Here is a 26,246-nt window from a genome sequence, read left to right on the forward strand (position 1 = left end):
GATAAGAGTAGGATATAACACATCCATAGTGTATATTTACAGAACAACAAAGGCACATGATTAGGAAGCATGCTGTAAGCGTTCTTGTACAGAAGGGGGGGAGGGGGAGGGAGGAGTGTGCCTCTGTGGCAGAGCATTTCCCTGGTCTACACGAAGCTCTGAATTCAGTCTTCAGCACCACAAGACAAACAACACTCAAAAGCAGTTCAATAAACACACAAGAGCTGTATCATGCGGCAGCTTCGTTCTATCTCATACCCCTCCCCTCCCCAGTATATACTCATGGCTGACAGGAACTCTATGTGTGCCTCAGACTGGCCTTAGACTCAAAGTTTGCCTCTTTCTCTAGAATGCTGGGATTAAAAGCACACACCTTTCATCCAGCCCTCAGGAGGCAGGAGAATCTCTGAATGTGAAGCCAGTCTGGTCTACACAGTCAGAGCTACATAGTGAGACCCTGTCTCAAAATAAAATAGCAGAAGCAACAACAACAAATTGTTCAGATTTGTCTCTGGAGAAAACTGATCCTCCTTCTCTCAGCAGCTGTTGATTGTCTGTAGCTTTTCATCTGGGGGGTGGGGCAGGGAGCCTTGAATTGGCATGTCAACTAGTGTTCTAGGCAATGGTATTGAGGTTTCATGGATGCACCTTCCTTATCATGTCTTGCATTACTGTGGTCCCTTAGTGCCGACCCTAAACAACATGAACCTATGAGCAACACTAAATGGACTTAGTGGGGTGTGTGCACATAATTTAGAAAGAAGAGGTCTTGAGTTTGGGGCTTGAAATGGGAGGAGTGTTAGGTCTCAAAAGGCTAAGACACCATTAACACATCAAAGCAGATGCTGGCCTGCTCTCCCGGATCACTCAGCCTGTGGCTCCTCCCAGCGCGTCTCCCCCACCCTCCTCTAACCCTCTCCCTCCCAGGGGCTGGGCTGCTGCTTCCCTTCCACAGCCTGATTCCTTATAATGTAGACATTTGGGCTACACCAGTCTCTGGGTCTGTCGGCTAGCTGTCATGTCAGAGGGTGGGCGGGTGGCTCCTCTCTTGCTCTGCCTCCCCCTTCACACCCTGGCTTAGTCTGCTGTGCATGTTCAGCCAGGACTCGTTCCTCTGCTACTTTCTCCCTATGTCTACAGTGAAATCTCATATCCATACTTTAGGAGTGGTCATGTCCTCCTTTTAGTTCATCATTTTCATGTGTGTAGGAGAGAGAGGGAGGCATGGAAACAATGGAATATGATAGTTATGTATGAAATTCACAGAAAAATAAAAGAATTAAAAAACAAAGCAATAATTGCTTTGTGCTGGGCAGACACATAGCAGGTAAAAGCACTTACACAGAAACTTGGCTGCTTGAGTTGGATCCTTGATTTTTATAACCCAATAACAGTCAATGGAGAGGACCAACTACACAGAATTGCTCTCTGAACTCTACATGCAAATCATGACATGCTCACCCCACCCATATTCAACAGCCACAATAATAATAAGTAAAATGAATACAAACATTTATTTTAAAACTATTTTATAGGAATTGGCAATTTAAAGTTGATTTTACTTTATATTTTAGGATTGATAATTTTAGAAAAAATAAACAAGAGTTTGATCATATTAGATACTAGTTATTCAGTATAATAGCTTGGTCTCTAACAAGGAAGAAACAGGTAAACATAGCCAGGCTCCTGGCCACCACAACTACTTCAGCTGATCATTTTACTGAGCTACAAAGAGATCCTACACCTTTTTGCTCATGGTCAACTTACATATGCACTCCATGGTGACCTGAGGGGCATCTATGCTACCAAAACATATGACCCTCAATCATGGGACCCATATTCTTCTCTCACAGGATCTTCTGTCTGAGCTTCTCACAGATCCTTGCCAAGTTTATTAGGGCGATTGTGGCGGTTCAAATATGTTTGCCCCAGGGAGTAGCATTATTAGTCGGTGTGGCCTTGTTAGAGGAAGTATGTCAATGTGGGTGTGGGCTGTAAGACTCTCTTCCTGACTGACTGGAAGTCACTCTTCTCCTGTATGCCTTCTGAACAAGATGTAGAACTCTCAGCTCCTTCTGCCCTATGCCTGCCTGGAAGCTGCCATGTTCCATTCTTGATGATGATAATGGACTCAACCTCTGAACCTGCATGCCAGCCCCAATTAAATATTGTCCTTCTAAGAGTTACCTTGGTCATGGTGTCTGTTCACAGCAGTAAAACCCTAACTAAGAAAGCCATGATCACGTCAAAGTTCTATAGCCCCATGTGATTGAGGTGCCAGAGGACAACAAGGATCCATATCACTTCTATAGCCATTTGCCAAGAATGGTCATCTCTGGTTTGGAGGTAATGGTGAGCTTGGTGAGACCCTGGGCTGCCTTTATCTATCTGACATTCCCAGTAGGAGTAGAGCCTTGACATCCTAACATGCCTTGAGAAACTGCAGTGCCTCCTCAGTCCTCTCCTGCATCAAAGTCAGGAAGATCCTGAAGAACAGCTCTACATGAATCTGTCAGTATAGGCTGTAGATCTTCACTATGTGTGGTGGTTTGAATAAGAATTCCACGTGCCCCTTTATCCCCTCTGGCAGGCTTATATATTTACATACTTGACATGCAGTTGGTGGGACCTATTTGGGAAGAATTAGGAAGAATGGCCTTGTGGGAGGAGGTGTGTCACTGTGGGTAGGCGTTGAGGTTTCAAACGCCAAGCCATTCCCAGTTAGCACTCTGCCTTGTGGTTGCCTCAATATGGGAGCTCTCAGCTACTGCTCTACTGCCATGCCTGCCTACTGCTCTGCTCCCCACTATGGTGCTCATGGACTCTACTACCCTCTGGGACGATGAGCTCTTAATGAATTCTTTATAAGTTGCCTTGGCCATGGTGTTTTGTCATAGCAGTATCAGGGTAATTAAGACACTATGCATGTCATGGCCAACATCACACCTACTGCAGGTATTTCTTCACTGAACTCAGTTTATGCTTAGAGCGAGCGCTACAAGGGCAAGGATACCTGGTGCTCAGATATGTGGCTAGCTCTACCATCTTGAGATACAGCCCATATCAATAGCTATTGGCACAGCTCTTCCTCTACAAATTTTTCTTTCATTTTGGTATCAAAGGTAAGGTAAGCCAGGCTCTCCACTGCCCAATCCTGAGTTCCCAATTCTGGTCTGGTCACTGCATAGCCATTTTGGCACCACTTGGTCAGTTTGAGGGTAGAGCCTTGAGCAAACAGCTCCATGCTGTAGTCAGTCCCTCTGCTTGAGCTGAGTTTACACAGTGCTCCCCAGGGCACACCGTCCCTCTAACTGCCTTGAACAGCGAGCGGAACACCATTGGCAGTGGTGAATGACACCTGACTGGCTTCGCTAACCACTTCCTCAGAGTCACCAGAGCACCTGAGCTCCACTCCTCATTCTTGCTGGCAAGTGCTTTACCTGCTGATCCGACTGCACAGTCTCACTTATATTAATTTTATTTCTGCTTGGTGAGTCTCCCTTACTTTAAAGTAAAGTAAAAGGATCTTGCTGTCCAGCTGTTTGGTGATCACATTTTTCTAGAGGTCTGGCTCTCATTTTATGCCTCACACACTTGACCCTGGAAATGGATGCGAAGTTAAAAGCTCAAGGATGGCCTCTGTATCCAAGGCACTATTTCCATCACTTACCACCACTTCCTTTTTAAGAAGATTTATTTATTTGTGTATTAGTCTTTTGCCTGTGTGAATGCACGTGTACGCTGTGTATGCTTGGTGCCTACAGAAGCCAGAAGAGGGGGGTTCGATCCTCAAGGACCTGGAGTTACAGATGGTTGTGAGCCACCATGTGGGTGCTGGGAATTGAACTTTGGTACTCAGAAAGGGCAGCTAGTGCACTCAACCAATGAGCCATCTGTTCAGCCCCCAATTACCAAAGTCATATTGCATCTGTGGAGCCTCAGTTGTTGCTGAGGCTTCCATCTGAAGTGTATCTACAGCCTACTGTCTGTCACACAATGGCTACAGTCTTGCTGTTTTGCACAGTTGGAGCAGTGAGTCTGGGCACACAGTTTTGTGGAGTAAGAATGCTTCACGCACTCTGCATCTTGGACTGATTAGTTGGACAAATAATCCATTGTAGTGTATTTTATTTTATTCTCAGTATGTTTATTCTTTTCTACTTTGTATACTTTATAACTTTTATTATAACCTTTGAAAAACACAGTACTAAGGGCTGGAGAGATAGCTCAGCAATTTAGATCACTGATTGCTTTTTCAGAGAACCTGGATTCAATTCCCAATACCCATATAGCGGTTCACAACTGTGACTTCAAGATCTGACACCCTCTCATAGACACACGTGCATGCCAAAAACCAATGCAAATAAGATAAAAAATAAATTATTAAAAGAAAGAAAAATCACAGTGTTAAATCTAATTTCACAGACAATCACTGTGAACACTCCAGAGGTTAATAGAATTTGGCAGTCTTCTGGGTAGAATGATGATCTGGTTTGATTCCATAGTTGAGAATTAAAATGCTAAGTTGATCAAGAGTGTCTCCATAAAGAATAAATAGATGGAGAATTTACACATGTATATCTGTGGCTTTCCTTCCCTTGGTTGATAGTAGATTCTGGTATAAATAAATAACTTAGAGCTGATCTGCTTCCGCGTCAGCTTTCCTCCCAGAGAAAGTAGAAATAAGTATACATCTTTAAACTTTACATTACCAAAAACTGTGTACATTAAGACAACTGGAAATCAGCGTTAAGCATAATTTTCACGAGACTGGGTAAGTGGATCACTAGAGCTATTTCTTATGAACTTTTCATTTTCTGGGTAAGCTAGATTTTTAAGTTCTCTGCCAGAAGAGGCAGACAACCACCAAAGTCAGGTTGAACCCTCGACTCTAGATTTTCCTAAATAGGGCATTCATTAATCAGACATGTTTGACTTTGTTAACGTAGAAGAGAGAAAAGCTTTAGCTTTTAGCTTCACATTCTGTCTCTGCTTTGTGTGGAAGTGTTCAGCTGTCTTTAACATAATCTCATTGTTGGCCTTTCATGAAAACATAAAAAGAACAAACTTGCATTGTGACTAAGAAATTGTCTCGTTCAGCTTTATACTTCAGTTACTACAAGTTCTGAGTGACGACCTCACCCAATTTTTTTTTTTATAGCCAGGATATTCATAAGAATTTCTTGTAGATTTGTATTGAAACTGTCAATTTCCCCCATTTTTTCTGAGGAGAGCACTGTGGGTGCCCCTGACCGTGGTGCTGTAAGGAGAGCAGAGGCTCTTTGCTGCTGTGCCGTCAGCCCCTCCTGCAGGCAGCACTGTGGTTAGGGAGCAGCAGACTAGGGTGCACACAGCCGAAGATGTCGGGGATTTTCAGGGGGGCTGTTTGGGAGGTTTGTGAAAAGACTGAAAACTTCTTTCTGCTCTCACTTACCAAGGCAACATAATAAACCTTTTAGCATTCACAGAGGAAGAAAAAACTGAAAACGGAGCAAAAGGGGCAGCCTTCAGAGACAGCTGTTTTGGTGATAAATGGGCCTCTTGTTCTCATGCCGGCTTCTATTGTTGCCGTGTTGGGCGTCTTCCAGTTGCACTTCTCACCTCTTTCTGCCCAGAGAGACCGAGATGTTCATTTTACTGCGCTGACTCTGGACGAGTAGCATCAGCCATAACGCGGGCCATGGAAACTGAGTTTTCAGTTCCTACCCCATTCTGCGTAATGATTCTGAGGTGATGGGTCCTAACAAACCCTCTTAGGGAGTCAGTCGCCTTTCAGGATGACTGAGCTACAGAACTAAACTCCATTAGGACCTTTCCTTGGAGCTGGGCAGTAGAGAGCATGAGGGAACCTAAGGGAGGAGCTGGCTTCGCCATCAGGAGCACTTGCTCCTCCTGAGGAACTGAGTTCAGTTTCCAGCACCCACATAGTGGCCCACAGCCATCTACAACTCCAGGTATGCACATGGTACATATACATGCATGTATACAAAATACTCATGCTCATAAATAACTGCATCTTTAAAAAAATTAGGGCTGGAGAGATGGCTCAGCAGTTAAGAGCACTGACTGCTCTTCCAGAGTTCCTAGTTCAAATCCCATTAACTACATGGTGGCTCACAACCATATGTAATCAGATCCAATGCCCTCTTCTGTTGCATCCGAAGAGGTAATGTTATTCACATATATAAGATAAACATCTTTTTTTGTAAAGCACACCCTTTCTCATTTCTAAAAAAAAATTAAAAGAAAGCCTACGGAAGTAAAGGGAGTATAGCCTAGCATTTGTTTCCTGTTTCTGCCCCTGTGAGGCACTATAGGTTGGCTATATTCTTTTAAGATGAATCTTCTATCAGTAGGCTTTCTATACACTGCTGTTCTCTGCAGCTGACAGTAACCTGTGTTTTTACAGTAGCTCTTGCTAGCCTCATAAAGGATCCTGTAATAGTCTTTGTTAGCATTTTAAAAATATGTATACAATTTTGCAAATAGTGACTTTGTTACATTGCAACTACTTTATTTGAGTATGTTTCAATTATGCCTGATATAGTCCACAGGTTTTTTTGTTTGTTTGTTTTTTGAGACAGGGTTTCTCTATTTAGTCCTACTCACTTTGTAGACCAGGCTGACCTCTAACTCACAAGAGATCCTCCTGCCTCTGCCTTCTGAATTCTGGTATTAAAAGTGTGTGCCACCACATTTAACTCACGGTTCCATTTTTTAATTTTTAATTTATTCTTTGACAAGATGCATGTCGGTCTGTCTGACTGTCTGTCTCTCTCTCACATGAGTGTGCGTGCATGTGTGTGTGTGTGTCCATATCCACCCCCAACATTTTTCTCCTAGCACATTTCCTTCTGAACTTCTTGTCCTGTTTTTTGTTTGTTTGTTTGTTTGTTTGTTTGTTTTTCTGAATTTATAACCCATGAAGTCCAGTTAAGGTTGTGTGCCTGAGTTTGGCCATACCCCAGACAAAGACATGGATGCCTTCATATAGGGAACCAGGGGAACTCTGCTGTGCTTGTAGACAGGAACCGAGCATAATTGTCTCCTGAGAGACTCCATCCAGCAGTGGACAGAGGCCGATGCAGAGACCCACAGCCACAGCTCAGGCAGAGCCGAGGGAGTCTTGTAGAAGAGCTGGGGATTGAAGCAAGCAAGTCAGAGGTGTCAAGGGCACCCCGGGAAGACCCACAGAGTCAACAATCCTGGGACCATGGGGGCTCACAGACCCTGAAACACCAACCAGGGAGTATGTATGAGCTGGATTTAGACCCCCTACATATCTGTAGCAAATGTGCAGCTTAGTCTTCATGTGTTTCTCCTAATACGTGGGACAGGAGCTATCTCGGTTGGTCTCTGTTCCCTGCTGTTGGATTCCCCTTCCCCCTTCCCTGGGCGGGCCTCAGTGGGAGAGGAGACAGGAGGCTACCTCCAAAGCTTGCAGACTAACTAGCCTGATGTGCTACAACCATGAACAACAAAAAAACCCTGCCACTGACTTCCATACACATAGTGTGCTTGTGCCTTCACATGCACAGGCACACACATACATGTATACATACCATATATGCACAAAGATTAAAAAACTTCTTAAGTTGTAAAAATTTTTGAAAACTTTTAGGATTTAATAAATGCCGTGGAGTCCAGATCATTTCCATCCTCAGATGCTTTCTCTTTTAAGGGAGAGGAAATTGTGTTTCAGGAAATTGCACTTGCATCGTGAGTCATTCTACCTCTGCCACAACCTGTGGCGAGTATCTGTACTCTGTCTTTTTTTCTTTTTTTTTTTAAAAAAAGCTCTTATTATGTTTATTGTGTTATTTATTATCAAACTTGTAACAGAGGGATATGTAGTATAATGAATACCCATGAATCCATTTTAAGCTTCTGTAGCTGTAAAAACATGAACAATCTTGTTTTATTTAGTATTCAACTTTTCTCTGTATATTAAAGCTAACCCAGAAATCATTTCATTTAGAAATAATATAATATGTGTACTTCTAAGATGTAATTGTTATTGAAATTGAACATTAATATGAGTTCCGTGTTGGTGAGATGTCAGCAGGTAAAAGTTGCTGCTCTGCTTGGTGACCTGAACTTGAGCTCTGCGACCCGTATGGCAGATGGAAAGAACCGACGCTCGAAAGTTGTCTTCTGCGGGACACACATGCAGTGGCAAGTGCAAATGCTCTGCCCACACAGATAAATAAAAATAATAAAGAGATAGAAATCCCTTGGTGTAGCCAAATGCTTCATCTGTGCTTGTTCATTTAGATAGCTCATTTTAAAAAATCGTTGCTTTGTCTTGGATGGGGGATTGTGGTTGAATGGAGGGAAGCGTGTCAGCAGTCCCAGCACAGGGAGAGGGGGAGACACAGCTTTTGTAAGGTTCCAAACAAGGCCTCACATTGTTCTCAGACTGCTTATCTCCTCAGTCTGCGGGTCCCTCTCTTCCTTCAGTTTTGCTTTAGTTTACACCTTTCACAGACTTCTCCTTTAAGGTGGTTAGAAACTTGGAAAGTTATATAATTTTTCACTTTAAAAAATTCTCATAATTTTTAGTGTATGTGCAGGGTGAATGAGCACACACGTGGAATTTATATACACATGTGTATCGTGTGCCATGATACACATGTGGAATTTAGAAGAACAACGTAACAACTCGACGGGATTAGTTTTCCCTTCCTCCATGCCGGCCTGGCAATCACTCAGGTGTCTTCTTTGGAGTATCTGAGGCTGTGGCAATACTGTGCATTAATTTAATGCACAGAGTCTGTACTGCTCACATCTTCTCTAGCTTCATCCGTTACAGTCCACCTTCATTACCATCCTGACGAGGATTTCTTTGTCGGATGCAAAAGCTTGCTATGAAAGTACGAAGAACTCTTACAGTGGAAGAAATTCTTTAACGATGAGTTGTCCTTTGTGTGGGTCTCAGAAATTCAGTTAATGGTGTTTATGTCCTACTTTATATTATAGAAAGGTAATTGGTATTTTCTTTAGAATCCTAGCCAAGTTCCAGTTCTGATAAATACATTCCACTTTCATTAATTTCACTTCAGTTTCAAATGGATTCGGTGTCCTTAATTACTGGCCCCAACCTGTCCCTTTATGAAGTTCACCCATTCTGCAGCTGCCGATTTGAGTCTCACCAGAAAGCAGGCAACTTTGCCAAAAGACCATAAATGTGGGTGGGGTAGGAATGATTTTTGAGGGGTCTAGGAGTTATATTTACTCTGTAATATTCAAATCTTGAGAGAGAGAGAGAGAGAGAGAGAGAGAGAGAGAGAGGGATAGAGGGAGAGGGAGGGAGAGAGAGAGAGAGAGAGAGAGAGAGAGAGAGAGAGAGAGAGAGAGAGAGAGAGAGGACAGGGGAGAGAAAGTAGAGACATTGAGTGTTGAGTGTTAAGACTGCTCCAGAATACAAGGCCCAGGCCCTTTTGTTGACTTAGTACACTTTTATTAAGAATTTATGTGTGACACACTGTTCTGGATACTGCAGGGAGAGGAGACAGAAACCAAAAAGAATAAGAGTTCTGCCCTTAAAGAATGTTTAATCTGTTAGGATGACACCTTTTACAATATTGAAGAGCTCAGCTCGCTCCTTCCAACAGTTTTCTTATAATGAATAACAACATAAGCAAGTTTCTTCTTAAAGTCTTGACTTTCTTCATCTGTGACATGCAGACAGATGACCTTCTCAAGCTTTTGGTGAACATTTTGTAGTGATGTTGCTTGGCACATAGTCAGTGTTCAGTGACTCCTACTTACTGTTACTTGCATTAGCTGCAAGGTTGATGCCAAGTTACACTGAGTAGAACATGGAGATTCAGATACTATGACCATAGATCACAGAATCATAGCTAGAACAAACTTCATATGGTCACAAAAATGCCAGAATTACGGCCTCGAGGCTCTGGATCCTTTGTTTACTAATACTCTGGTAATGATCATAAAATCAGGAGGAAAAACTGTTAAGTTCTTTTTCTCAGCCCAGCATCTAATTTAAAATCCTGAGTAGTGTTTGAGACTGGTTTGGAAATTCAGCCTTTCAAAGCTGTTACAACAGGAGAAAATAAAAACTTTACTGTTTGACTTTGGCAGGCAGTCCAAAGTCCCTCCCTATTTAACAAGCCTTAAGCTTTCATAGGAGACATAAGACACTTAAGGGAAAAAAGTATTGCCACAAGGCTGATGATGACAACAGCTGCCAGAACACCTTCCATCAAAGCAAGTAAAGACTTGAAACAAACCTGAGCTCTGGTTTGCGTTAGAAGCGTGACTGCGACATGCCTGTGCCGGCAGAGGCTCAATGCATTCCTTAACATCAGGACTAAAGACATTGCTGGGGGCCGGAAGCCTGGAGTCCTGAAGCTCTATTCAGAGGCTATTCTTTCCTTGTGGGCGTGCCAGCTCCGAAGGTTCAGTGCAGGGACTGGGAAGGATGAACGGCCAACTCCCTTTCTTCATCAGGGGTTACAGTGTGGCTAAGGCATCCACTCATACCCTCACTAACTGCCTTCAGTGTTCAAAGCCACTGCAATTAAATGGGGTATATTCTAGACTGATTACAGGTCATGGTTTCATATTCTTTGGGTATTTTTGAGAAAATTCTCTGAGATCTTTTAAATTGAATCAAATCAACACATATACATGATATGAGTACAGAAAACACTCAACTTGTCCCTCCTCTACTGAACATTCTAAATACTCCAGGAAGCCCTGAAATTAGAGACTCAGTTAGATCCCAATAACCATGTTTGTGCATGTGTTATTCAGTTTTGAACTACTGCTGAAAGTACCTGAGGTGATCAACTTGTAATGAGAAAAGATTAGCTCAGTGGTAGAGTCCTTGCTCAGTATGTACAAGATACTGGGTTCAATCTCCAGCACTGAAAACGAGAGAGAGAGGGGGTAATACGGCCCCTTCTCATTCATGATTGGCTTCATTCATTTGGTCCTATGGTAAAATAGCACCTGGCAACGAAGAACTCTTCTCCTCATTAGCCAGAAAGTGGACGAGAAAGAGGAAAGGGCTGGAATCCTACAGTTGCCTACAAGAGTACATTCCTGGTATCTAATGACCTCTCACAAGGCCCTTCGTCTTCAGGTGCATAGCATTTCAGTAGCACCTTGGTAATGAGCACACACGCAAAACTTTGGGAAACACTCAGCATTCAAACTATGACACCGTGGAAGCAGAGAACTCCATCAGCTTGACAAATAGGAGTCTATGTTGTTGGCCTTTTCCATCATCTGTTTATAAACATTGTAGGTTGATCACATCTTTATAGTTCTGTGCTGGATGACTACCTTCTCAAAACACAAAGCTGAGAGGCTGAGGAGATATCTCAGCTGGAAAGAGTGCTTGCTGCACAAGAATAGGCACCTGATGTAGGACCTCCGCATCCTTGGGGAAAGCGGTCATGGCCATGTATGTGCTCCAGGTGCACGCATGTGGTGTTGGGGGTGGGAGGCGGAGATAGGAATATTGTTGAAGCTTGACTTCCATCCTGGCTCCAGGTTCAGTGAGAGACCCTTTCTCAAAGGATTAAGGGATTAAAGGATTAAAGCAATACAGTAGGACATCTAATGCTTTCCTCTTCCCTCTGCACATATATATAATCATATACCACATACAAACACATCCCACACATACACCCAAATATATCCTACACATACACACACTCAAACATATCTCACACATACACACACCCAAACACATCCCACAAACATTCGCATACCCAAACATATCCTATATACATATACATACCCAAATACATCCCCCCACATACACACATCCAAACATATCCCACACACATACATACACCCAAACACATCCCACACATAACACACACTCAAACACATATCACACATACAACCCAACATATCCCACATATACACACAGCCAAACATATCCCACACACATATACATACCCAAATACATCCCCCACACATACATATACCCAAACACATCCCCCATACATACACACATCCAAACATATCCCACACATATACACCCAAACACATGCCACACACATCCCCCCACACCCAAACACATCACATACACATTCATACACCCAAACACATCCCACACATATCCCCTCATACCCAAACATCTCTCTCTCTCTCTCTCTCTCTCTCTCTCTCTCTCACACACACACACACACACACACACACACACACACAAGCAATCTCACAAAACAGTTAAATTTTGACCTCAGTATAGTTTTCCACACACATTCTTGCTGTGATGCATTTTCTTGGCTTCACAATGAGCGACTGGCAAAAACTCATCTGTCTTCCATGCTTTTTCATTTGTTTTGGAGCTATGGTTCCTCTATGTAGTCAAAGGTAGTGTCAAACTCTGTAGCCCAGGCTGGCCCTGAGCTCTTCTTGATCCTCCTGCCTCAGCTTCTGGTGTGTTGGGGTTACAGTCCTGGGCTACAAGTCTGGGTGTTCTTTCAGCATTTTAGAAGAAATGACCCGTCCACGGTAGCGATGAGATGAGGAGCATACACGGGGCCTCTTCATCTTCTACACAGAAGGGGAGGGGGACCTTGGGGAAGGTTTGCACAAGCCTATCAGAATTTGTCCTCTTCAAATGTTAGGAGTTTTGTTAGGAAAGGAATACTTTACATAATAAAAACACATTATATTTCTAGCTTCTAAGTCAGTGGCAGGGGCTTCACTATTATCAGGGAGCTGTGGTAGGACAGAATTCTAAATTCTCTAGCTAAAAAGCTGGTTCCCTTCTGCTGACACTGGTTCTCATCCTAGCCACATTCTTGAGATCACAGGGAGCTTTTACTCAGTCCCCCCCCCCCCCCCCCCCGCTGCTTTCTCCTGTTCCACCATCTCCTTCCTCTTCTCTGTTTATTATTATTTTTATTTTCTTACTTTTAATTTTATTTCTTGAGCCAGGGTTTTATAACATAGCCCAGAATAGTCCTAAACTCACAATCCCCCTGCCCCAGCCTCCTGAGCACCGTAATTACTGTCAGGCATGGCAACACCACTCCTGCTCCAGCCCTTCTGTTCCAGTCTCTGGTTCCTTGAGGTATGTATGCATCTCTTTGCAGCGATTTTCTGTATGGTTTGCTTTCTCACATCTTCTTTGAAACACGGGTTTATTGCTCATATGTCTGTCCATCTTGGTGGTTTTATTTGCTGGGCATCACGGATTGCATTATGGCACATAAAAAGAACCATGAAGCTGGGCATGGTGGCGCATGCCTTTAATCCCAGCACTCAGGATGCAGAGGCAGGTGTATCTCTGTGAGTTCAAGGCGAGCCTGGTCTACAAAGTGAGTTCCAGGACAGCCAGGGCTACACAGAGAAACCCTGACTCAAAAAAACCAACTCTCCCCATCTCCTTCCAAAAGAACTGTGATCTCTAATCTCAAAGAGTCAGTACTCTGGGTTCAGACTGATATAAATACCTTTGGGAAAAGTCATTTATTTCTATATTCTTTTTAATGGCAAACTTGTGTTGTCAAAGACCATGGGTAGGGGAGGGGGGTCTTAAGAATTAAGGAGTGTTGGACAATTACGCATATAAAAAGAATGATCTAGGATCTGGGGGAGAGATGCTCAGCCATTTAGAGCACTGGCTGCTTTTCCAGAGGACTGGGGTTCAGTTCCCAGTACCCACACGGCAGCTCATGACTGTCTATAACTCCAGTTTCTAGGGGATCTGACACCCTCATACAGATATGCATGCAGGTGAAACACTTACGTACACAAAATAAAAATAAATCATAAAAAAAAGAAGACTGGCTACTCTTCTAGAGTACCTGGACTCAATTCCCAGTGTCCCCACAGTGGTTTACAAATCCCTGTAGATCCAGTCCCAGGGATCTAACATTTTCTTCTGTCCTCTACAGACAATGCACACGTGTTACACAGACATATAACAAAACACCCATATACATAAAATGTTTTAAAACATTTTAAAAATTGTTCCTACCCTCACCATGCTTTTGAGACAGAGACTCAGATATACTCCTGTCTGTCCTAGAGCGGAGGACGTACATGCTTGAATGACGTCAGGGTTGTGGAGAGAGTGTAAGAGAGTCTTGTGAACCTCTTCTTAAGTAGACCTTAAGCCAGGTAGCACATACTCTAGGCACACTGTTTGTTTGGAAGGTCCAGGCAAAGAATTGCTTAAACTCAAGAGCCGTAGGACAGCCTTGGCAACACCAAGACTCAGTGTCAAAGAAAGGAAGAAAAGTAAGAAGGGAGGGAAAGAAAGAAAGCTCCTCCTTTGTATCACTGGTCATGCAGTGGTCTCTGCTATGTTAGGAGTTTATATGCTGCTGGTCATTGCTTTAAGAGGCACAATCAGATGGCCTAGCCAGTTACAGAGAGTCATGTAGCAGTCAAGTAAAACAACATAATACTTATTAATTCCTTCTCCTAAATAAATATGATATATGTGCGGGACTGACTGTAATGTAATGTAATATAATGTAATGACTAGAACTGTCTTTTGTTCTAGAAAACAGAAACCAGTAGATAGAACTATCAAGAAGTGATTGTACTTGAAAGTTGCTAGTAAGAACACTCTGATCTCTGGAAACAACAGACCTTTGGTGGGTCAGTGAGTAAGACACTTCACAGGTAGCAGTACTAGGTTATTTTAGCACTACAGAGTAAGGGTTAGATAGTCACGCAAACCTCTTAGATACGGTTAAGCTGGGGGAGATAAACCATGCTGGAAGGCCCAGAGTTCAGAAGACTGAGGCAGGGGATTGGCAAAGCAGTTCAGTACCAGATTCCTTTTGTATTGGACAAAAGAGTGGAACAAATAGCAGCCGAGTGGGAGCTGTGCTGCTGTCTTAATTCCTGGGAGGTATGGCACAGCCTGTGCAAATGTCTATTCTGGTTCTGTTTCCAACAAGATGGAGAAAACTATCTTCTCTCTCTCTTTCCCATTTAATGCAGGATACTTTTTGAGGCAAAGTAACTACCACCAAATACAGTGAGGTCACCTTTTTTGTTGTCCTTGTTCTCTGGTAATACCAAACCTGCAGCTAAGGCAGTCTCCAAGCAAGGGACATTGGCCTGGACAGAGAGAGCTCCAGCAAGAGATGTCTAGCTCCTCTAGAAAATGACATGTTACTACTAGGAAAAGTAGACATGGTCTCTCCTCCTTTATCCCATGATTGGTGACAGTTCTCTAGAGGAACAAAACTAATAGAATGAGTATATCTTACAAGGGGGCTCATCACATTGGCTCACACACTTCCTGCTGGATAAGTGCTTCAATGGCTGCCCATATGTTAGACAGACTAAGAACACTGACTGCGCAGTTTATGGGGTTGGGTGTCCTAGCAGTTACTATTAGCCCTGAATGCTGGGAGAACATCTGGGGAGCAGTGCTTTTCACTACACGTTGGAAAGCTGGTGAAGCTGATGTTAGTGAGGAATGGCTGCAGCAGCGGCAGCGGCAGCAGCGGTGGTGGCAGCAGCAGCGGCGGCAGCGGCAGCGGCAGCGGCAGCGGCAGCAGCAGCAGCAGCAGCAGCAGCAGCAGCAGAGTGATGATCTCCCCAGTGGTGAGTGAAGGCAGGTTGACTGAGTTATATCTGTAGCAGATCTACATCTGGGCGTAGCTTCCTGTGGCTTGTGTCTGTAGTGATGTTTCAAAAGAGAAAAGCTAATCTAAGGAAAATAAGATAGCATTGATGCTCATGCAAAAAAGTTACCTGAAACATGTTATATGCATTCCAGATCTGGTTTCTCTGTTAGAGGATTTCCCTCTCAGGTTCCTCACCATAGAAAAGTAAGGGTCAGTGCAGTGAGTTAATAGGAAACAAAGTACTTCCAGAAATGAAAAGAATGCTTATTCTGTTTCTAGTCTAAAATTAGTATGTGATGATTCACAGATAGTTCAATTTAAGGCATGTCATAGAGCGGGGTGACATTGGTACAAGCTTTTAATCCCAGTATTCAGGAGGCAGAAGCAAGCAGATCTTTGAGTTTGAGGACAGCCTGGTCTACAGAGCGACTTCCAGGATAGTCAGGACTACACACAGCAACCCTATCTCAAAACAAAACAAACAACAACAAAAAGTAGGCATAGAAAGCGTCCAGTTTGTTGTAATAACAGCAGAATCATTTCCTTTGGCATTGTGTAGTTTGAGATTGATCAGTTATTCAGTAGATGGAAATGAAGACTGAAGGAGCAACACGAGTTACAGTTTCCGGGTAACTGTTTCAAAATTTCCAGATTTGTTCATGCCGCCCTCATTTTTAAAGCTCCTGCGTTGTTCTCATTATTACGAGTGGAGTTCATAGTTATCAGCTGGGCTTCCGGAGTTCAAAAGCATGCCCCAACCTGTCTTGTCATTTTAGTTTCTTCTGTATCTGTGCCTCTCACTCTCTAGCCTACAGTATTGCTATCTTCCCCACCAGGTACAGACTGTTATTTCAGGTCTTTATTGTAGTTTAAATAGCTGGGCAACGGCCTACCCTTTGTGCTGTTAGAATCCATTTCCCTATTGATAACACCAATTTACTGCTATTTACTGTTTCATCTGGGCTGCTCTTAGCTCCAATTGGCTACCTAACATGGCCACATTTTCTTTACTCCTGCCTTGTGGGCTCTCTCTCTCTCTCTCTCTCTCTCTCTCTCTCTCTCTCTCTCTGTTTCTCTCCTCCTCCCCCCTCCTCCCCCTCCTCCCCCTCCTCCCCCTCCTCCCCCTCTTCCCCCTCTTCCCCCTCCTCCCCCTCCTCTCCTGAATATTCTTCCTCTTCCATAGCAGTTTCTTCTCTCCTCTCCTCTGCTCCTTCCCCTACACCTGCCAAAACTCAACCCCACCCATTTCTCTTATCCCCAGTTATTGGCTGTTGGCATCTTTATTCACCAATCACAGTGAACTGGGGGCAAGGTCACTTAGTATCTTAAGTGTATGAAGACTCTCTTGTCTTTGGGGCAAACAGCCTTGGGGGCCCCAAATTAGCCTTGGAACACAAACAACATTAGGCCAACCCACCACCCTTTATATGTTCTTACACATTCTGTTCAGTTAGTTTACAGTATCTATTCACTGCCACATTGCCCTCTCCCCTAGCCAGGGTGAATCCTCTCTTGTATCTTTGAATTCCAATTCAGATATCACTTTCTTTATGAAAGAAGCTTTCTGGTGTTCCCTTCTTGAGTCTATTTTCCTGTGCTAATACTGTTTCCTCCAGATGATGAGGCTATCAGTGTCTCTTATGTGCCTATTTTATTTGATACAATGAGTAATCCTCAAAAGACAGTTTGTGCCCATACCTTGAATCCTAGCCTAGTCCCTGATGTAACACAGGAGCAGTGTTTGTAGAATAAATGATTTATGACCTAGAAGAGTACTCATGTGGCTTATCACCTGCTCATAAAAAGATTATCTGCCATAAAGGATCTGGTGCCTTTATACATTTCATAGTTTCCCTTTATAATGAAGTACATCGTGAGTGAGATTGCAAAAACACTTGTGTGTCATGTTCCCTCCTTGAGGCACTGGAGAAAGTAGTATCTGGAGTTACTAGGCATTCTTCTTAGAATTCACAAGTATAGCCAAGTATTGACATGTGCAAAATTAAATTTAGCCTAAAACTCAAGGAATTCAAGCTTCTCAAATATTTTTAGAAGTTTTTCTGCATAAATGCTCTAAATGCATAAATGTGCCAGTGCTTCCATGATTTAAAAGTTTCTTTTAGGTTGAGGCTTTCTCAAAGGAGGTGCTCAATAAATACTGGTTAAATGAGTTTTAGGTCTGAAGCATGGCTCAGTGATTAAAAACACTGGATAGTGTTGTCAGAAGATTCAGTTTTGATTCCTGGCATCTGCATGACACCTTACAACTATCTGTAACTCCACATCTGAGGGATTTGGCTCTTTCTAGTCTTCTAGGCTCCTAGAGCACCAAGCATGCATGTGGTATATAGACACGTATACAGACAAAACACCCATACACATACAATAACAAAAGAAGTAAAATAAAAATTAAAATAAATTGTCATAAATGGTACCTATGCATGGTTCTTAAAATGACAGGTGATTAGGCCTAGGACTTTTGAGTCCATCTTGCTGAGCATCCCCAACTTGGAAATGAAGAGACAGGTCGAGAAGAGACAAGTCAAAACCATTATTGAGTTAAGCAAGGTGAAATTTCTGTTTTTGTAGGTCCAAATGGTTTTATAACTAGCAATTTCATCTTCTTAAAACTCCAAAAGAAAATAAAAGTCCACATTGCATATCAGGATGTAGTATTCTCCCCTAAGATAATAAAAACAAAGAGTTTAGGATTAGTATCTTTGTTAGAGTTTCTATTGCTGAGAAGAGAAACCTTGATAGCAACTCTTTGAGTGGCGGTGGCTGATAGTTTAGAGGTTTAGTCCACTCTTGTCATGGCAGGAAGCATGGTGGCAAGCAGGCAGACAAGTGCTGGAGAGGTAGCTGAGAGGTCTACATCTGGATTGGCAGGCAGCAGAGAGAGAGAGGCCTGCTGTGAGTTTCTGAAACCTCAGAGTCTAAGCCCAGTGACATACTTTATAATGGCTAGTTTCATGTGTCAACTTGACACAGGCTGGAGTTATCACAGAGAAAGGAGTTTCAGTTGGGGAAGTGCCTCCATGAGATCCAGTTGTGGGGCATTTTCTCAATCAGTGATCAAGGGGGAGGGCCCCTTGTGGGTGGTACCACCTTTGGGCTGGTGCTCTTGGGTTCTATAAGAGAGCAGGCTAAGCAAGCCAGGGGAAGCAAGCCAGTAAGAAACATCCTTCCATGGCCTCTGCATCAGCTCCTGCTTCCAACCTTGCTTGAGTTCCAGTCCTGACTTCCTTTAGTGATGAACTGCAACGTGGAAGTGTAAGCTGAATAAACCCTTTCCTCCCCAACTTGCTTCTTGGTCATGATGTTTGTGCAGGAATAGAAACCCTGACTAAGATATACTTCCTCCAACAAGGCTACACCTCCTAATTTTGTCACTCCCTATGAGTCTATGGAACCCATTTTCATTCAAACCACCACAGTGCACAAGTCCTTGGAGAGGTGTCATTGTCTGTGGCTTGACCAATTATACTGGATCAGGGATGCATCTGAATTGAAGGAGGAACGATCATGTTTTGCATGAATGTTAGTCAGGTTGTGGAATTTACAAAGAATAATTACTTGACAGTTTAAGGAAAACGCCTGAACTTTAAAAAAGTTTCCCAGTAAAAATTCAAAAGCATAATTTTAAAACTTTTTGTCAGATTTAACTGGTTGTAGTTATATTTCAAAGGTCTGGAATTTCTCAAAGACTCCAGTTCCCGAACATTCTAGATCCTAACTAAAACAAAGAAATGTAGTTGAAAGTGGGGATTATTTTGTTTGCTTTGTCCTGCCTCCATGGGAAGCTTCTCTTTTCATGGAGACTGCATTCATTTTCAGAAGGAGATTTCAACAAGGAAGAAGTCTGCTCATGCAAGCATAACAGGGGAGGAATGTGCCCGAGATGGTATTTTTACCTAAGAAAGGATTTTGGCTCAGGGATTTCTTTGGGAAATCTCTTTATGATTTTTTTTTCCCCTTGGCTCTTAGGCCCTAGCTGGTACATGTCTTCATAAACAAAGCAAGACATTTTTTTTTTTAAAAGTCTTCCTGTCAGAAGAAACGGGTTTCCTTGATGATTTCCTGGTTAGTAGGGAGAAATGATTTTATTTCTTTTTCATATAAATATAATGTTTAATTTTTGCCTTTGCCTCAGTCGCTGAATCAGTTACAATATTTTTGTTGTCTATTTTACTTTAGGGTCACTGGAAAAGCTAGCAGTGAGGAATAGTTTAACATCTGTCTTTCATTTTCTTAATGAATATCTTAAAGTTTACTGGGTAGGTGACCCAAAGCAATTCATACAGACAATTAAATATTTTAAGACTGTCTTCAAATATGGCATATGTTTATAAGTTTAATTTTTAAATTCTACAAGAGCAAGAATTGTCTGTTTTATTCACTCTCAGATTATCAGTGGCCTGGCAAATGATAGGTATATAAAGTAGGCATTTGGGCACCAGAATGTAAAATAAAGAGATGACCATTCCAAGGCGTGGTAGAGGGGAAGGTCTTTATTGTAGATATGAGGGAGGGTACAGCAAGAGGCATCTAGAAGAGTCCAGAGCAAAAAGAGAAAGCAGTAGACTTAGCATTGCCAACAGACTGAACCAGGCCATGAGAGAAGGGGGTGGGCAGAGGGCAAGAGAGGAGGACCAGGAGAGAGGGGCAGCACTGAGAAGCAGCACTGAGGAGAGGGACTGAGAGAATGCAGGGCTCTATAGGAACAAGAAGCCAGGGGAAGGGAAGCCCATGAGCTGGTAGGGGGTGGGGTGAAGAGAGCCTGGAGGCCAGCGTGGACTCAGCCCCAGGTACTTGTGGGTGCTGAGGGAGCCTGGAGGCCAGCGTGGACTCCGCCCCAGGTACTTGTGGGTGCTGAGGGAGCCTGGAGGCCAGCGTAGACTCTGCCCCAGGTACTTGTGGGTGCTGAGGGAGCCTGGAGGCCAGCGTGGACTCCGCCCCAGGTACTCGGGTGCTGAGGGAGCCTGGAGGCCAGTGCGCACTTTGGTATGCTAGCGGGCACCACAGTTAGCCATCTGACCTTAGTTTCTTTTAGACAGAAGGGATCAGTACGTATTTGCTGGACAATAGTCATAATTGTCTCAAGCTGTGAAAAAGGTGGTACCTCTCTGGACAGTTACTCAAATAGTAGTTATCTAAAGTATTAAAAAGCAGTTATAGATTGATAAAAATTATCTTCATGAGGTATGCAATTATGGAAATAGAGGAAATCGCAAAAATAGTATTCTGACATAAACCAGAGTCTACAGAGGCAAACACTTGTTGGATAACACCCCTATTCTTATCTTTCCAAACTGGGAGTCTTTGAGCCTTAGATTCTGAAGTAAACTTTAGATCCAGTTACTTACTGATAAAGAGGCATCTAGCCCACCATTACCACCTAGTGAAGGACTTCTCACTGATTAATAGGCTGCTTTATGGGAAAACTCTGATAACCAAAACGCCTTGTCCTACATGCACCAGAATGTCTTTGCCTGTTCTTTCCACACTCTCCAACACTTCTGCTTCCTGGGACTGGCTGTGGTGAGTCTGATGGGAGAGCAAACCGGATCTTCCTGCAGTGTGATGTCTGGAATGGCACCACTGGTCTAGATTTCTCTGGAACAAGATGTCAAGCCTCCCCAGTTCTTGGCACATAGAGAGTCTGAGTTAGAACAATGAGCACCATCTAGTGTTCTTAGCCCAGACCCTTTTGGGGGGACGTGAGTTGCTAACAGTTCTTTCCAGAGCAGTTTGACCATACATATGATTTGTATCCAGCAATTAGACTTTTAGGAGTTTCCCCTACAAAAAATACTTCCAAGGTTGTACCCTAAGTAATAAGCAATAAGAATGGCCTAGAATATTTATTATAACATTTTCAAATAAATGTTCATTATTAGGAAGTAGGTGAACAGACTATAGCATTTGCCCACCAGAAGAACAGTTACAAAACAGACTAAGATGGAGTGACATGTATCCAACTGAAAGGTATTGATGATATGTATTAGACTAAAGGTATATATCATAAATGCTTATTAGGTAGCATTGTAATATTTGTTAAGATATCATAGATAATTCTGAAAGGCTATATACCAGTTTGCTAATACTGATCGCTAAAGTACAGCATTGTGATAAACTCAGTTTACTTAACATATTTATCTTTTCTTTGAATATTACATGTAAGAATTATAGACATTAAGACTAAAATGGATCTTGAGTTGAGTAGGAAATCTTTTTGTTTGGTCTTTTTGAGAGAGGGTCTTGCTAGCCCAGGTGGGCCTCAACATCCTCTTCTTACAATGTCCTGGAGTGCTGGAGTTACTCCTCAGCCCTCAAATCCAGCTTTAGACCCTAGCTTTTTCTTACCATAAATTACACAACAGTGCCTGGAGGAAGCTTTTTTTTTTTTTTTTTTAAGCAAAGAGTACTTATTTAGGAAAGTATTTGTTAGAGTTTGACAGTGGAAGGAGGGGTGCCTTGTTGGGTTGGAGCCAAGAAACACCATGAAGTCACACCTCACAACAGGCTTCTGGTGAGAGACTTATTGGGAGCATGTGTGTGTGTGTGTGTGTTAGGGGATGGTAGGGGTTGGTATGCAGAGGCTGCCTGTGAGTGAGGGTGGAGGCAGGCCATGAAGACTCGGGCTTTTTATAAAGGGACATATAGCACAGGGAGAACAATTGAACTGTGTAATATTTTGGTGACTGATGACATGACAGCTGTCACTGGGTCACTGAAGGTGGCCTGGGGGTGCAGTTCTCCAACATTCCTCCCTCTCATCCATTATAAAATGTGAGAAGATATTTAGGTGTGACTGGTGAGGCAGGAACCGGGGCACCATGCTCCCTAGACTGCTTCTTGTTGTCTAGGGGTGTTGACATCTTCAGGGAACTGTTGGTCCTCACTGTCAAGACATATTCAGTAGTCAAATGCAGTAGTATCCAGCACTGTGGCTAGCATTGGTTGTAGTAAAAAATAATAAAAATCCTGGCCGGGGCTTCTTCCCTGCCTTAGACCATTTATGTTTGTGGATGAAAGACAGATGCAGCCTTTATATTTTAAAATATGCCATAGGCAGCAAGGAGTTGTGCAGCTGCCTACCTTCCAGGCTGTTAGAATTTGCTTTCACATCAAAAATCCCAGTGATCACTTACTATTTCCTATGCTCCGTCTGGGCAGCCCGTAACTTCACTTGGGCAGCCCTCCGGGCCACGCTCTCTTGACCCTGACCCATGGCTGCCCTCCTTCTCAGTCCTACCTAGTCTTCATCAACCCATGGCAGTTTCGCCTTCTTTCCCCCTCCTCCTAGTCCTCTGTCTTCAAGCCCACAAAACCTCCACCCCACCTGTCTCTTCTGCCCAGCTATTGGCTTTTGGCATCTTTATTCACCAATCACAATTAACTGGGGACAGAGTCACTCAGTGTCTTGCATATGAACTCTCTTGTCTTTGGAGTAACCAGTCTTAGCATTAGAATACAAACAGCATTAGGCCAACACAGTACATTGGTAGTCCTGTAACAATTGTTGCAGGATATTTGATCACACTGTGAACCTCAAAATTGTGTTATTTACTAAAGAAATGGAAACTGGAGACCAGGCAAGAGGCAAGTTGTAAACTGATCTCTTGCTGGAATGCCAGTAGTTCCACTGGGGATCCCGGGTGGGGGCCACCTCAGCCCTGGTCCCCTCAGCCATAGCCAGGTGTCCTGTGTTAGTTTGGTGGATTTCCTCTGCATGAACTCTAACCTGATCCCAGACTCACTTGTGTTCTTTGGGAATTAGTTGTTAGTTGGGGTTGTTAGTTAGAATCATATATATGTTATGGAAGGAGACTAGATGGTTGGGTAATATATTGGAATTCTTTCATGAAAGTAGAGGAGTTGGTTAGAGGTATAAGACCCCTGCTTGCTGTTGTTGTTTCTATTTGAGAGATTTCACTTAATGGAAAGGGGACATGTACCTTGTCCAGGCTGCCTACCCCAACAACCTCCGGCAAAGGGAGAACTGGGCATGAGTTAAGCTGGGTGGGGAAAGAAAGATGGGGTATCACTGTGAGGTTGAACAAGTAATGGGGGACTGCTGGGGAAAGTGGGTGCCAGGGTGGGGTTTTTAAAACAGCCTGTTGCTAAAGAGAGGGAGAAGAGGAGGCCAGAGGAACTGGAGGAGGAGAAGGACTAAGTGAGAAAACAAGAATAGAGTGAAAATAGAGGGCTTGAACATAGGAACCATCCTCCATTTCCCTGATTGCTGGCACTAGCTGTAGAGGGTGCCACTGGCAGAATTTTTAATTTCTTTTTTTTTTAAAGATTTATTTATTTATTATATGTAAGTACACTGTAGCTGTCTTCATACACTCCTGAAGAGGGCATCAGATCTCATTACAGATGGTTATGAGCCACCATGTGGTTGCTGGAAATTGAACTCAGGACCTTCGGAAGAGCAGTCAGTGCTCTTACTCACTGAACCATCTCACCAGCCCCATTGTGAGCGATTACATAATATGCTAGGCTGAGAGTCAGAATTAGGACCTTGTCTTTGGATTCTCATTCATTTTGATACTGTTTCCTGAAAGTTGATGCACGTTTATTAGCTATCTGTTACTGTGCTATCAACTCTGCCAGACATATCCTAGGTAAGATCAATTACAAAAAGAAAGTGACAAATTAAACCTCAAGATTCGACCGTGGCTGGGTATAATGACACACGTTTGTAATTTCAGCACTCAGGATGTTGAGGGGGGGGAAAGATAAAGTTTGAAGCTAGCCTAGACTACACAGTGCAATCCTATCCCAACAAATGAATGCAACAAATAACAGCGGCAAAGAAGAAGAAAATGGTCAGTTCACTGGCCTTACATTAAAAGTCCTGATAGAAGACCTTCCTTCTGTATCCCAGTTAAGGGTTTCAAAGCATTCCTTACTGTTCCTCCTCAAAGAGAAGGGATGTCCTCTGAGGAATCAAAGCCGCTGAGACATTAAGTGGCTTATGTATTAGTCATCAAGAACAGGAATAACTCTAGGATTCCTCAGTGCTGGGTGATTCCCAGAAAACTACACCCTTCACTGATCCAAATTAAGGTGGGCCACTCCTAGACTCCTGGACATGTCTGAAAAGTGAGTAGATCATTGCCCTTTATTTTCAGTACAGTCACTCGCAAATCTGGTTGAGACTGACTCATCTGAGTTGAGTCCACCAAACTGTTGCTCCTAACCTAGGATTAGTCCACCAGGACTAGAGAACTGTTTGTTAGGCTATGGGTGAGGTTGTACTTCAATGGCCAAGTTGATAGCAGATGAGAGGAAACCACAGACTTAAAGGGATTTCTTGGCACCAGGAACCAAACTAAAATTGCTGATGCAGGAATGACAATCTCTAAGCATTTCCCGACAAGTTAGAAACACAAGTTGGGCCAATTTTGGGCAGATCTGGCCTGTGTGACTAGTACCTATACAGAAGATGCTATGTGCATGTTCTTGTGCTAACTTTGCACCAGATGCCTCCTGGCTTTGTTTAGACACAAAGCTATTTGTGTTCCAGGCTTAGGTTCTCCATTGTCTTCACATGTGACCTCCCACAGGGCACCATTACTGGGGTGGCTTTTGCAGTGGCTGTTATTAGTGTCTAGAGTCACCACTGTCCACCTTTAGATCTTTAGTGATGGTCCCGCATTTATATCAACATCTCCAAGGTGAGTCACATTGCTGGTTATAAAAGGGGCAGTTTAAAACATTTCACTCACTTTTTTCTACTTTAGAGGCTCTTCTTTATAGACCAACAGCTTAATCTGCAGATTACCTTAACTACTAAATTGCTGTGGTTGGTCTCCTAGAGTGATACAGTCTTACTCTCTGTGTGGTGTGTAATCGGTGGATTCTGGTTCTAAATGTCTGCTTACTTTGGCAACTGAGTGATGGATTCTGACTTTATAGGTGTGACTTCCACTGATCTCTTGCTTTCTCCTTTCCTCTTCCCATTCTCTTCCTCATTCCTCCTCTGTCCTCCCTCTCTTTACTCCTCCCCCTCTGTACTCCTCCTTCTTGTCTTCTTCATTGTCTTTCCTTTTTTCTTTTTTTGACTAATTTTAATGTGTGAAGCAGCACCCTTCTACTTTGCCCCTGGGAAAAGCATGCCCCATTAACCATTTCTACAAATCCCTTTATGATAATTTTGGTCTCCTGACTTCTGGCAGTCAATTTGTGACCCTATCATTCATGAATATTTATGAGGTCAGCTCTAAGATGGCCTCTCCTGCTGAACTCTAGCATTCAGAGAACCACTGTTTATTTAATAACTCTCAGTGTGCTCCTTAAATCCTTGGTGGGAGATGTCTTCTTGGCCACTGGCCACTTTGTGGAATTTATGCATCCTTTTGGTCTCCTTGTAACAATAATTCTGGCAGACCTCTTTCTAGGATGTGGGCTGGGATGGAGCAGAATATTCTGGTCTGAAGTAATCCAAAGAGCAAGTGGCCTTGACGTCTGCCCCCTTGGGCATGTCCCTAAGTCACCTTGCTGTCGGCCTTACCCACTTCCCTTTGCCTGTATTCTTTACTCTTGCGACTATCAGGGTAACTCAGGTATTTGCTTAGTGTTGGTCATCTCGAGTGGTTCAGGTCTCTGCGAAAACCACACCAGTGGTGAATTTTCCTCAGCCTCTGGGGTCTT

The sequence above is a fragment of the Apodemus sylvaticus genome, chromosome 13, assembly GCF_947179515.1.
Source record: "Apodemus sylvaticus chromosome 13, mApoSyl1.1, whole genome shotgun sequence".
In the NCBI taxonomy this organism is placed as follows: domain Eukaryota; kingdom Metazoa; phylum Chordata; class Mammalia; order Rodentia; family Muridae; genus Apodemus; species Apodemus sylvaticus.